Consider the following 13,823-nt stretch of genomic DNA (forward strand, 5'->3'; position numbering starts at 1 on the left):
AACATCCCTCCCTTGGTGGGGTTGCTTAGACCTGCTCCCGAGGACAGGCCCTCCCGCCCCAGGGACGGGTATGCGGCTGTGACGATCGGGAGTCTTGTCTGGGGGTTGCGTCTCCCGTTCCCCGCAATCGTCCAGCGGGTCCTAACCCGACTACGGGTCCATGCATGTCAGATGAGCCCGGCGTTCTATCGCCTGTTGGCTACATGTTTCATGGAGTGGCACTGCCAGACGCAGCGTGCCATGACCGTGGACGACTTCCATAACCTGGTCATCGTCTTCCCGGCGCCGGGGCAGCCGGGATTTCATATGGCCCGTGCTCGGGGCAACGTGAGGCTGGTCGAAGATTGTGACCCGCCTGGCCGCCGGGCGTGGGTGTGGGTCACCTCGGACGCTTTTGGCGAGGCGCCCCTTCACTTCAGCCGCATGGCCGACTTTCCAGCGGACGAGGGGGCAACGGAGCTCCCCTTTGTGAGAGAAATATCAGGGATGACGGAAGCTCGCAAGGCTGGCGAGCGGTTCCGTTCCCCCGAGCTGATGGCGCTCACCGGGTGGTTCCCGCCCTTTGCTCCGGGCACCGAGGAGGCGCTCCGGGCGAGCAGGCCCCCGAGCCCCGAGGCTCAATCAGTCGCTCCTGCTTCCCGAGGTATCTTTTATGGTTTTGTAAAACTTGTTGTTTTGACAGGAACCTGACCTTTGTGCTTTGTTTTGTGTAGCCGCAAGGAGGCGAGCTAGGAGGCAGGCCCTTGCTTCTCGGGACCCCGAGTCAATGGTGGAGATTCGCTCTAGGGTCGTTGACCGCAAGGCGAAGGGAGAGCTCGTCGAGACTGCCGGTCTAGTTGAACCGGATTCTCGGGCTTCTTTGAAGAGAGCTTCGACATCGGCGCCTCCCGATGAGCGTTCCGAACCCAAGAGGGCGAACTCGGCGGTGGAGCTAGAGGCGATAGAGGCCCGAGGGGACTGTTTTCGCCACCTCGAGGGATCCCCACTATCATGGTGGAAGGGCGTGGTGTCGAAGGGCGACATCGCCTTCTTCCAGGGGGGTGTTACCAACGCTCAGAGGGTCAGTACTTCTGCTTTTATTGTAAGCGTAGGTTTTTAGTTTTAACCTTTGCTTCTTTGTCGTCGCAGGCGTATGCAAGGGCCGTGCGAAGTGACAGGATTTTGCATGACTTCATCCGGCGCCTAGGGGCATCCCAGGAGGAGCTCGCCCGGACGAAGGTTAGGTTGGCTCAGGTCGAGCGAGGTTCGCACCCAGGGGCGGAGACCGAGGTGCTTCGAGACCAGCTCTGTGAGGCCACGGTGGAACTCCAGATCGCACAAGGCCAGCGCGACGGAGCCCAACTGTCAGTGGCCAAGATGGCGGGCGAGCTCACTGAAGAGCGGCGAGCTGGCGAGATGGCGACCCGATCAGCGGAGATTTTTCGCACTGAGGTTACCGACCTTCGGAGGCAGCTGGACTCTCGATCCGACGCCTTGGAGACGTCGCACCGCCAGCTTACTTCGAGCGAGGCGGCGCGAGTTAGGGCGGAGCGCGAGCGCGACTCTCTGGCGGAGGAAAACGCTCGACTCTCGTCCCGGATTGCTGAAGCGGAGCGGAGAGCGTCCGACTTGCAGGATGACTACGACATAGGGATCGAGGAAGCCCATCGTGCCGGAGCAGTGGAATGTCGAGACGCGACCGCGGCCGAGAACGAGGCCCGGGGGGTCACTTTTGACTTCTTCGACACCTTGTTCCCTCTGTTGGACGAGGGTGCTCCTTGAGCCGAGATGACTTTCTTTTCCAGCGCGTATGTTTAGCGCTTTGTTTCTTTTCCTTTTCTAGGATTTACTTTTCACGCACTTTTGTTCATCACGTGTTCATCAGAGCCGTGGCTCTTTTTATTTATGAGACATTTTTGTTGCTTTCATGTTGAATGCATATCTAATTTTTCGAGCACTTTTTTACTCGCATGTGCCTTCTTTGTGGGCTTATCGTGGCCCAGTGACTTCGCTTCGTGCCTTTCGGCAATCGAAGAGGTCGTACCGGGTAGTCCCCGGGGGCTTTGCATCCATGCCATTAGCGACTGGACGTACAAGTCGCGTCGGGTTGGGCCGGCGTCTTTCGGAGCCCGTGCTTTTAAGTGACCGAGCTCGCCGGGTTAGGCCGGCGTCTTCGAGCTCGCGCTGTTTGAGCGACCGAGCTCGCCGGGTTAGGCCGGCGTCTTTGAGTTCGTGCCCTGAAGCAAGCGAACGCGCTTTGCGTCGGGTTTAGGCCGACGTCTTTTTAGTGTTCGCGCCCTGGAGCGTCGGAACATAGGTGCGCCGGGTTAGGCCGGCGTCTCTTTAGGTGTTCGCGCCCTTGAGCGTCGGAACATGGGTGCGCCGAGTTAGTCCGGCGTCTTTTTAGGTGTTCGCGCCCTTGAGCGTCGTAACATGGGTGCGCCGGGTTAGGTCGACATCTTTTTAGGTGTTCGCGCCCTTGAGCGTCGGAACATGGGTGTGCCGGGTTAGGCCGGAATCTTTTTAGGTGTTCGCGCCCTTGAGCGTCGGAACATGGGTGCGCCAGGTTAGGCCGGCGTCTTTTTAGGTGTTCGCGCCCTTGAGCGTCGGAACATGGGTGCGTCGGGTTAGGCCGGCGTCTTTTTTTGGGCCCGTTCACCCTGGAGTGAGCGAACGCGAGTGCGTCGGGTTAGGCCGACGTCTTTTTGGGCTCGCTCACCCTGGAGTGAGCGAACGCGGTTGCGCCGAGTTAGGCCGGCGTCTTTTACTCAAACGACATGCGCCGAGTTAGGCCGGCGTCTTTTGGTGTTCGTGCCCTAAGGCTAGCGAACCTTAGTTTGGCTCAAATTTGGCCTTTTCGGGTTTTAGGCAGCGCCTTTACGCGACTTACATGCGTCTCGGAAAACTTCTTTCACCTGCGCCTTTACGCGTCTTACGGCACGCCGGGAAGGCCGACGTTTTACTCGAACCCGTATGCACGAAGGGCCATCGGGGTCCGAGCTTCCTAAGTTTGTGCCCCCGTGGGGGACTTAGGCCTTGTGCGTCGGGTTAGGCCGACGTCTTTTGGGCCCGCTCACCCTGGAGTGAGCGAACGCGGTTGCGTCGGGTTAGGCCGACGTCTTTTGGGCCCGCTCACCCTGAGGTGAGCGAACGCGGTTGCGCCGGGTTAGGCCGGCGTCTTTTATTCTTTTGAAGAGTCGGCACGAGGAGTATGAATCGACTCGTAGACTCGGGGCTCGACTCGAAGGGCGAGCTCGATTCGAGGAGAGAGCTAGACTCAAGGAGCGAGCTCGATTTGAGGGGCGAGCTCGACTCGAGGAGCGAGCTCGATCCGAGGCGCGAGCTCAACTCCTCGAGATGCGTAGGTTTGGCGCGAGTGCCAGCCGACTTTGCGGACTCGGAGCCCGTCCCGAGGAGCGAGCTCGACTCGAGGGGCGAACCGGACTTAAGGAGCGAGCTCGTCTTGAGGAGCGAGCTCGACTTGAGGGGCGAGCTCGACTTGAGGAGCGAGCTCGTCTCGACGGGCGAATTTGAGCTCGACCCAAGGAGCGAACTCGACTTGAGGAGCGAACTTGAGCTCGAGGAGCGAGCTCGGCTGGAGGAGCGAGCTCGTCTCGAAGAGCGAACTTGAGCTTGACTCAAGGAGCGGATTCGACTTGAGGAGCGAACTTGAGCTCGACTCAAGGAGCGAACTCGACTTGAGGAGCGAACCGGACTTAAGGAGCGAACTTGAGCTCGAGGAGCGAGCTCGACTGGAGGAGCGAGCTCGTCTCGAAGAGCGAACTTGAGCTCGACTCAAGGAGCGAACTCGACTTGAGGAGCGAACTTGAGCCCGAGGAGCGTGCTCGACTGGAGGAGAGAGCTCGTCTTGAAGAGCGAACTTGAGCTCGACTCAAGGAGCGAACTTGAGCCCGAGGAGCGAGCTCAACTGGAGGAGTGAGCTCGTCTCGAAGAGCGAACTTGAGCTCGACTCAAGGAGCGAACTCGACTTGAGGAGCGAACTTGAGCTCGACTCAAGGAGCGAACTCGACTTGAGGAGCGAACTTGAGCTCGACTCAAGGAGCGAACTCGACTTGAGGAGCGAACTGCGCTCGAGGAGCGAGCTCGACTGGAGGAGCGAGCTCGTTTCGAAGAGCAAACTTGAGCTGACTCAAGGAGCGAACTCGACTTGAGGAGCGAAATTGAGCTCGACTCAAGGAGCGAACGCGACTTGAGGAGCGAACTTGAGCTTCGAGGAGCGAGCTCGACTGGAGGAGCGAGCTCGTCTCGAAGAGCAAACTTAAGCTCGACTCAAGGAGCTAACTCGACTTGAGGAACGAACTTGAGCTCGACTCAAGGAGCGAACTCGACTTGAGGAGCGAACTTGAGCTTCGAGGAGCGAGCTCGACTGGAGGAGCGAGCTCGTCTCGAAGAGCGAACTTGAGCTCGACTCAAGGAGCGAACCCGACTTGAGGAGCGAACTGCGCTCGAGGAGCGAGCTCAACTGGAGGAGCGAGCTCGTCTCGAAGAACGAACTTGAGCTGGACTCAAGGAGCGAACTCGACTTGAGGAGAAAACTTGAGCTCGACTGATGGAGCGAACTCGACTTGAGGAGCGAACTAGGCTCGAAGAGCGAGCTCGACTCGATGCCGGCCTCGTTGAGCTTGCTCTGGTGAGCGACCGAGCTCACCGAGTTAGGTCGACCTAAGCCTCATCCCAGAAGTTGGGAGCTTAAGGTTTTTACCTTTTTTTTTTTGGCCGTGAATTTTTATACGTCGCAGGACCCCTTTACGCGTCTTACGGCACGCCGGGAAGACCGACGTTTTACTCGAACCCGTATGCACGAAGGGCCGTCGGGGTCCGAGCTTCCTAAGTTTGTGCCCCCGTGGGGAATTAGGCCTTGTGCGTCGGGTTAGGCCGACGTCTTTTGGGCCCGCTCACCCTGGAGTGAGCGAACGCGGTTGCGTCGGGTTAGGCCGACGTCTTTTGGGCTCGCTCCCCCTGAGGTGAGCGAACGCGGTTGCGCCGGGTTAGGCCGGCGTCTTTTATTCTTTTGAAGAGTCGGCACGAGGAGTATGAATCGACTCGTAGACTCGGGGCTCGACTCGAAGGGCGACCTCGATTCGAGGAGAGAGCTAGACTCAAGGAGCGAGCTCGATTTGAGGGGCGAGCTCGACTCGAGGAGCGAGCTCGATCCGAGGAGCGAGCTCGACTCCTCGAGATGCGTAGGTTTGGCGCGAGTGCTAGCCGACTTTGCGGACTCGGAGCCCGTCCCGCGGAGCGAGCTCGACTCGAGGGGCGAACCGGACTTAAGGAGCGAGCTCGTCTTTAGGAGTGAGCTCGACTTGAGGGGCGAGCTCGACTTGAGGAGCGAGCTCGTCTCGACGGGCGAATTTGAGCTCGACCCAAGGAGCGAACTCGACTTGAGGAGCGAACTTGAGCTCGAGGAGCGAGCTCGGCTGGAGGAGCGAGCTCGTCTCGAAGAGCGAACTTGAGCTCGACTCAAGGAGCGGATTCGACTTGAGGAGCGAACTTGAGCTCGACTCAAGGAGCGAACTCGACTTGAGGAGCGAACCGGACTTAAGGAGCGAACTTGAGCTCGAGGAGCGAGCTCGACTGGAGGAGCGAGCTCGTCTCGAAGAGCGAACTTGAGCTCGACTCAAGGAGCGAACTCGACTTGAGGAGCGAACTTGAGCCCGAGGAGCGTGCTCAACTAGAGGAGAGAGCTCGTCTTGAAGAGCGAACTTGAGCTCGACTCAAGGAGCGAACTTGAGCCCGAGGAGCGAGCTCAACTGGAGGAGTGAGCTCGTCTCGAAGAGCGAACTTGAGCTCGACTCAAGGAGCGAACTCGACTTGAGGAGCGAACTTGAGCTCGACTCAAGGAGCGAACTCGACTTGAGGAGCGAACTGCGCTCGAGGAGCGAGCTCGTCTCGAAGAGCGAACTTGAGCTCGACTCAAGGAGCGAACTCGACTTGAGGAGCGAACTGCGCTCGAGGAGCGAGCTCGTCTCGAAGAGCGAACTTGAGCTCGACTCAAGGAGCGAACTCGACTTCAGGAGCGAACTGAGCTCGAGGAGCGAGCTCGACTGGAGGAGCGAGCTCGTCTCGAAGAGCGAACTTGAGCTCGATCAAGGAGCGAACTCGACTTGAGGAGCGAACTTGAGCTCGAGGAGCGAGCTCGACTGGAGGAGTGAGCTCGTTTCGAAGAGCGAACTTGAGCTGACTCAAGGAGCGAACTCGACTTGAGGAGCGAAATTGAGCTCGACTCAAGGAGCGAACTCGACTTGAGGAGCGAACTTGAGCTTCGAGGAGCGAGCTCGACTGGAGGAGCGAGCTCGTCTCGAAGATTAAACTTGAGCTCGACTCAAGGAGCTAACTCGACTTGAGGAGCGAACTCGACTTGAGGAGCGAACCTGAGCTTCGAGGAGCGAGCTCGACTGGAGGAGCGAGCTCGTCTCGAAGAGCAAACTTGAGCTCGACTCAAGGAGCGAACTCGACTTGAGGAGCGAACTGCGCTCGAGGAGCGACCTCAACTGGAGGAGCGAACTTGAGCTCGACTGAAGGAGCGAGCTCGACTCAAGGAGCGAACTTCAGCTCGACTGAAGGAGCGAACTCGACTTGAGGAGCGAACTAGGCTCGAGGAGCGAGCTCTACTCGATGCCGGCCTCGTTGAGCTTGCTCTGGTGAGCGACCGAGCTCGCCGAGTTAGGTCGACCTAAGCCTCATCCCGGAAGTGGGGAGCTTAAGGTTTTTACCTCTTTTTTTTTTTTTTTTTTTGGCCGTGAATTTTTATACGTCGCAGGACCCATTAGCCCCCAAGTTTTTAGTTTACAGGCCGTGCCATGATGACTAAAAACTTTTTTTTTTAAAGTGGGTAAAAGAGACCGCAAACTTTAGTTTTTATAGATTTTGCTAACAGGTAACATCCTTGAACAGTGGTATATAGGCCTTTATTGAATAAGGGAAATCAGAGCAATAATGGGGGGGACTTGATCATTGGTGGTACTACCTCAAGTGTTCGGCGTTCCACGGGTGCCGGTTGGAGTTCCGTCCGTGTGCTCGATGTAGTAGGTCCCGTCGTGTATGACTTGTCGGACTCTATACGGTCCTTCCCAATTTGGGCCTAGGACTCCGGCGCCTTGCACTTGGGTGTTCTGGAACACGCGTCTGAGTACAAGGCTGCCGACGGCGATGATCCGCCTTTTGACTTTGGCGTTGTAGTATCTCTCGACCTTTCGTTTTTGTGCAGCGAGTCTGGTGAGAGCCTCGGATCTTTCTCGTCGATTAGATCCAGTTCGAGGCGCATGGCTTCCTCATTTTCTTTTTCGTCGAAAGTGTCAACCCGATAGGTGGGGACTTCTACTTCCACGCGGACCACCGCTTCAACCCCAAAAGCTAGGGAGAAGGGGGTCTCTCCTGTGGCATTTCGAACGGTCGTTCGATAGGCCCATAGGATGAAAGGCAGTTCTTCAGCCCAGGCGCCTTTTTTGGCTTTGAGCTTTTTCTTGAGGTTGCTCTTAATCGTCTTGTTGACGACTTCCACTTGGCCATTAGCCTGTGGATGTCGCGGGGATGAGAATGTCTTGCTTATCCCTAGTTGGGCGCAAATCTCTCTAACCCTCGCGTTATCGAACTGTGCGCCGTTATCGGTCACGATTGACGCGGGGATGCCGTGTCAGCATATTATGGACTTCCAGATGAAGTTCGCAGTGTTGGCCTCGGTAATCCTGGCCAGAGGCTCGGCTTCGACCCACTTGGTGAAGTAGTCGATAGCGACGATGCCGTATTCGTATTGTCTTGGGGCTTTGGGAAGCTCGCCGATAATATCTACGCCCCATTTTGCGAAGGGGCGTGGAACAACGATGCTACTTAGGGGAGATGGCGGCTGTCGTGGAATGTTGGATAAACGTTGACACTTGTCGCACTTTCTCGCCCAGTCGTATGCGTCTTTTTTCATCGTTAGCCAGAAATAGCCTTGTCGAAGTGTTTTGAGCGCGAGGGACCTTCCAGCGGCGTGCTTTCCGCAGAGGCCTTCGTGGATCTCCCGGAGGACCTTGGTCGACTCGACGCTGTTGAGACATCGGAGCAGCGGGGTTGAATAGCCGTGCTTGTATAAGGCTTCGCCTCTCAACACGTATTCGGATGCGAGGACTTTTAGCCTTTTGGCTTCTTTGCGGTCTTCGGGAAGTACCCCTCTTCGCAAGAAGTCCGTGAGTGGGGTCATCCAAGTTGGATGAGCGGCGCTCTCAATCGTTCCCACCTCGTCGCGTGAGATGGATGGTCGCGAGAGAGACTCGATTGGGATGGTTCCCAACCCATCTTCGGCGATACCGGATCCGAGGCGAGCTAAGGCGTCTGCCTCGGAGTTCTCTTCTCGTGGGATCTGGACGATCTCGAACCAGGAGAAGGAGTCTAGCTTGGCATTTGTCTTTGCCAAGTAGGCGACCATGGTAGGTTCTTTGGCAACGTAGTCGCCTTTAACCTGATTTACGATTACCTGCGAGTCACAGTGTATTCGTAAATTTTGTACGTTGAGCTTTTGAGCGAGCTCTAGCCCTACGATGAGGGCTTCGTACTCGGCCTCATTGTTGGAGGCCTGGAATCCGTAGTGGAGGGTGTAGCGTAACTTTTCCCGGTCGGGGTTTGTCAGAATCACGTCGGCGCCTGCTCTTTGGGCATTAGATGCTCCGTCTACGTGTAGTTCCCAGATGGGACCCGTAGGGATGACCTTTCTCTTTCGAGCCGACAAGTCGTCGGTCGAGCCGTCTTCTGCTCTTCCCATGTCGGGAGTGTAGGAGAATTCTGCCACGAAATCAGCTAAGGCTTGAGCCTTTATTGCCGGCCTCGGATGAAACTCAATCCCGTACTCGCTCAATTATTGGGACCATATCGCCATGCGAGTCGATGTTCCCTTTTGAAGAGCCTTACCGATTGGGTGTCCGGTCCGGACAACGATTGGGTGAGCCTGGAAGTATGGGCGTAGCTTTTTGGCGGCTACGAGGAGAGCGAGAGAGAGCTTCTCTATCTCTGTATAACGCGTTTCGGCGTCAAGTAGGGCTTTTCTTACGTAGAAGATGGGCCATTGAGCCCTATCTTCTTCACGGATCAGCACAGCGCTCACAGCTCGTTCGGAGACGGCGAGGTAGATGTAAAGCGTCTCGCCTTCTTTTGGCTTGGAGAGGAACGTAGGTTTCCCGAAGTAGGCCTTCATTTCTTGAAAGGCCTTTTCGCACTCGTCCGTCCATTTAAAGCCGTCCGTCTTCTTAATTGCTTTGAAGAACGGTTGACACTTGTCGGTTGCTTTGGCCACAAAACGCGCTAGGGCGGCAATCCGACCGGTCAGACTTTGGACTTCCTTGACACGTCGCGGGGACTTCATGTCAAGGAGTGCCTTGATTTTCTCGAGGTTCGCTTCGATACCTCGACGGCTAACTATGTAGCCTAGGAACTTCCCGGACTCGACCCCGAACACACATTTGTTGGGGTTGAGCCTCATTTTGTCCACGTATACTTCCATGGTCTTGCCGATTAGGTCGGTAAAGATCCGGTTTACCAATCGTTGGTAAGTAGCTCCTGCATTCTTAAGGCCGAAAGGCATGACCTTGTAGCAGTAGAGGCCACGATCAGTGACAAAGGCTGTCTTGATCTGATCGGGCTCGTGCATTCGTATCTGGTTATAGTCCGAGTAGGCGTTCATGAAACTTAGGAGTTCATGTCCTGCCGTGGCGTCGACCAGTTGTTCGATGCGTGGGAGTGGAAAGCAATCTTTCGGGCAGGCTTTGTTAAGATCTTTGTAATCTATGCAAATGCGTCACTTCCCGTTGGGCTTTTTGACCATGAACACATTGGCCACCCACTTTGGGTACTTGGCTTCTCAGATGAAACCAGCGAAAAGAAGTTTTTCGACTTCCTCGTTTATTGCTAGGTACCGTTCGGGGTTGAACGCCCGTCTAGCTTGTACCTTTTCAGCGTTGGTTTTATCGTCATTCAATCGGTGCACAATCACATCGGGGTCTATGCCGGGCATGTCTGCATGTGTCCACGCAAAGACATCCTTAAACTCCCGAAGGAAGGACGTGAGTTGAGTTTTGATGGCGAGAGGGAGGTGTGCACCGATCTTTACTACCTGGTCAGGTTTAGCTTCGTCGAGAACGATCGAAGTGAGATCATCGGGGGTGTCAACTTTCAACCTCTCGATATCGTCGCGGGGGTCTAACTCCCCGAGTTTCCGTGCATTTTTTTTATCACACGGGTAGTCGTCTTCCAGTTCGTAGATCGTGTTAACCCTTTTTTCAGCGGGCTTGCCGTCCACGCCTTGGACGTAGCATATCCTCGCCTGGGTCTGATCACCGGCCATGACGCCAATTCCCTCTTCGGTGGGGAATTTCACTAGTAGGTAATAAGTGGACGTAATAGCCCTTAGTCTGTTCAACGTGGGTCGCCCAATGATAACATTGTAGGGCGACTCCTGGTCGACCACAAGAAAGGGGACCATGTGAAGGACTTCGATGCCTCCGGCAGTTCCGAAGGTGACTGGTAAATCAATGATTCCTTCAGTCATGACCTTTTCTCCTGTGAAACCAAACAGGGGCGTCTGAGTTGGGACAGGGCGGAGCCCCCCGAGCTTCATGCACTCGATGTGGTCTTAAAGATTATATCGGTTGCGCTGCCGTTATCAATAAGAACTCGTTTTACCAAATTGTTGGCCACCTGGGCCTTAAGGACTATAGCGTCATTGTGCGGGTGCACAACTCACTTGGCCTCTTCATTGGTGAATTGTATCATCTCGTAAGGTACTGACGGAGGTTCCTCGTAGGTGAGGTTAACCTGCCCGGCAAGGCCTTCATGGGAGGCAGCTCTGAGGAGCTTTTTTCTTTGCCGGGCCGAGTCCCCGTCTTGCAAGCCACCTAGTATGGTGGTGACGACGTGGAGTTGCGCATCAGCCGTAGCTGTGACCATCGTACGGTCGGTGTTTGGGTTGGTCCCTCCACCTTTCTCAGGCTGTGGCCGGTTGTCGGTGGGGGCTGCCGCTCCTACCAAGCGAAGGACAAACTCTTTGAGTTCTCCCTTCTAGATTAACGTCTCAATTTGTTTCCTAAGATGGAAGCACTGAGCGGTCGTGTGACCGTAATCCCGGTGGAACTCGCAATAGCGGGACCGGTCGCGAGACGCGGGGTTGCCTCTTATTGGAGCCGGAGCGACGAACTTGTCACGCGCCACAGCGTAGATTTGCTCTACCGGTGCGTTCAAGGGAGTGTAACCCGAGTAGTCTCTAAAATTGTTCGCAAGACGCGGCTTTTGAGACGTAGGGGGTCGTCTATCGGGAGCTTGACCTCCTTTGTTTATCCTTTTACGGGGATTGCCAGGCTCGTTGCCAGACTCGTCCCGACGGCGGGAGCTTTGGTTGCTGCTCCTGCGGCCGTTGAGGTAATCTTCTACCCCCATAAAGGTTTTGGCTCGGTTCATTAACTCGGCCATCGTAGAAGGGACTCTGCCGACGACGGACTTTAGGAAGTCTCCAGTGCGCAAGCCCTCGATGATGGCTGTAATTGCGTCACTGTCGTCAAAGCGGTCGACCTTGTTCGATTCTGTGGTGAATCGAGAGAGATACTTTCTCAAGGACTCGTTATTCTCTTGCCTGATTGACCATAAGCACATCTTGGTCTTCTTTTGGACCATGGATGTAGCAAATTGTGCCAGGAACATGTCCTTCAGGTCTTTGAACGATTGGACGCTCCCTGGTCTTAGATTCTTAAACTACTCGAAACCGGGTCCGGTGAGGGTAAGACTGAAAGCTTGGCATAGAGCCCCAGGTGAGACGCCCTGCATCGTCATCCAAGTCTCGTAATGTTGGATGTGATACGTGGGATCAGATTTCCCATTGTATGGAGGGAGATTTGGGAGTTTGAAGTTTCCCGTGCACACCTCAGCAAGGATTTGGGCTGTGAAGGGAGAGGAATGTTCTTCCACGACCCCGTATGTATCACCGGCCAAGCCGCCTTCACGCAGGTCACGCACCTCGTTACGCAGATTGTGAATCATGGTGACGACGTCGAGGCCAGTGTTGGGGGTCGCTCCTTGTTCAGGAGGAGTCACCTGTCACCTTTCGTTCGACCCTTGAGCCGTGCGAGGGTCCCCATTGATTGGGGCCGTAGGGTTGTGACCCTTACGAGCACTCAACCTCTTTTTGAGGTCTTCGCCACGGTTGTTCCGTTGGGCGGTAAGTCGATCTCTAAGATCCGGCCCGGCGGCATGGGGGTGCGAGCTTCGAGCCACGCGCCTTACTCGCCGAACTGTTGTACCTTCCCTAACATTGCCTCTTTGACCGAGTCGGTCATGGGCTGAACGTCGAGAGGTCTCTTCTTGAGAGGAGACCGGTATTGCTTTCACTTTCGACGGACCGGCTTCGATCTCAATAGGGAGTTCCCCGTCCTTGGTGAGAGAAGTCTCGACGTCTGCCGAAATTTCCAAGCCTTCATAGTCGGGGTCATAATCATGTCCCTCGTCCATGAGGTCCTCAGATTCCCCATGGGGGGCGCCGTGTGCAGGTGCCTTGCCCTCCAGTTGGCGGTGGTACCTTGCATTGGCTATCCTCAGCTGGCGGATTTTCTCCTCCATTTCAAGGATGCGGTCGTCCCGACTGTCCTGAAGAGGAGGGGGCGAGGGAGTGGGGCTCTCGTCGTTGAGAGACTCCTCATCGCCTTGCGCTCGGGAGCGCAGGAAGTATTTCTTCACCGCGGTTGCGTTTTCGGGGTTGTTCACGCCCTCAGAACGAACGGGTGGTTGACCACTCATGTCTTTCTCGAGTCGAGAAGAAAGGGGTCGAACTATAGAAGGGATTTCGGGCTGTGTAAGTCGGGAAGTCCCCTCCTTCTAGCGCCAAAATGTTGTCGCACGAAAATGAACAACGATTAAATACCTCAGGCGGTTCGATCCAAGGCCGGACCAAGTGATCACGCCCGGGCCAAAAACGGGAGCTCGTAGACCAAGCTGCACCCTCCAAACCTTGAGGTGTGTTTTGGGGGGTGTGACCGTGCCAAAGGTTGGCTGCCTACGTACCCTTTAGTAGGGATCAGGTCAGAACGTAGTTCAATTTGTGTATTGGTGGCTATCTTGGGCTCGGAGGCTTTGTGAATCCAAGGCTTTAGAGGGGGACCGGGCTCGTAGCTTCTAGTGAAGACTTTAGAGGGATCACGCGCTCGTAGCTCAGAGTTCTAGCTCAAGGGCCGATAAGCTGGAGGGCAGTGTGTACTGCAGAAGCTCGGGTCGCAGAAGAGGAGCGCGCTCCCTCTCGTGGACGGGGGTCCTTGTTTCTGAGCCGAGGGAGGAGAAGTGCGTGTTCCTGGAATGTCACGAGAGCACGAGAGAGGTTTTGTTCTCGAAGAACTATGTATTCTTCAAAATGTATCAATTCTCAGGGCTGAATCAGCGTGTCCTTTTTCTCCCCTAGGGGGGGGGGGTATTTATAGTGTTTGAGGGGAGGCCTTGGGCCAGCCCCTTGAGGCCCACCGGGTGGCCGGGAGCGAGGCGCGTGAGGCCTCACGCCAAAGAGGGCGCAGGGCGCGTGGGACATGTCGCCTGGACGGGCGCGGGGCGTGCCAGGCGTGGGACTTGGCCGGGCGCGGCGTGCCCGGCCGAGGTGGTAAGAACGCTCGGCCGAGGTGGTGAAGGCGCTCGACCGAGGTGGCCGAGCTAACGAAGGCGCTCGGCCCAGGTGGCCGAGCTGGCGAAGGCGCTTGACCGAGGTGGCCGAACTGACGAAGACGCTTGGCCGAGGTGGCCGAGCTGGCGAAGGCGCTCGACCGAGGTGGCCGAGCTGGCGAAGGTGCTCAACCGAGGTGGCCGAGCTGGCGAAGGCGCTCGAC

The sequence above is a fragment of the Urtica dioica genome, chromosome 6, assembly GCF_054948205.1.
Source record: "Urtica dioica subsp. dioica isolate 48M chromosome 6, U.dioica_male_clone48M_v1_H2, whole genome shotgun sequence".
NCBI classification, from domain to species: Eukaryota; Viridiplantae; Streptophyta; class Magnoliopsida; order Rosales; family Urticaceae; genus Urtica; species Urtica dioica.